Here is a 735-nt window from a genome sequence, read left to right on the forward strand (position 1 = left end):
GCTATTCACCGTACCATATATTGGTGTAGATTTCTATCTCTCAATTACAGAAACAAAAGGTTCGAACTATTTATTCGACATCTATCGTTTTTGCCCTTTCATATACGTCCCTCCCATACCTATTTAGCACTGTACGTCCCTACCTACATATATGTAGCACTATACGTCCCTAACCATCTTAACAATGTACCAAGTTGTGAATTCAAAATATGTAGGTAGCCAGCCTAGTTAGCTTAGTTGGTAGTGCGTCTGCCTTGTAAGCGCTAGGAGAACTAGGTAGTAGGTCACCTACACAAATAGAAGAGAGCGAGAGAGAGAGAGAGACAAAGGGGAGGGGGATAGAGAGAGAGGGAAGTTGAATTTGAAAATAGAAAGTAAAAAAAAGAGAACTAGGTAGTAGGCCACCTACACAAATAGAAGAGAGAGAGAGAGAAAGAGAGACAAAGGGGAGGGGGATAGAGAGAGAGGGAAGTTGAATTTGAAAATAGAAAGTAAAAAAAAGAGAACTAGGTAGTAGGCCACCTACACAAATAGAAGAGAGAGAGAGAGAAAGAGAGACAAAGGGGAGGGGGATAGAGAGAGAGGGAAGTTGAATTTGAAAATAGAAAGTAAAAAAAAGAGAACTAGGTAGTAGGCCACCTACACAAATAGAAGAGAGAGAGAGAGAAAGAGAGACAAAGGGGAGGGGGATAGAGAGAGAGGGAAGTTGAATTTGAAAATAGAAAGTAAAAAAAA

This window comes from Diaphorina citri, unplaced genomic scaffold (assembly GCF_000475195.1).
Source record: "Diaphorina citri unplaced genomic scaffold, Diaci psyllid genome assembly version 1.1 scaffold1955, whole genome shotgun sequence".
Classification (NCBI taxonomy): Eukaryota; Metazoa; Arthropoda; class Insecta; order Hemiptera; family Psyllidae; genus Diaphorina; species Diaphorina citri.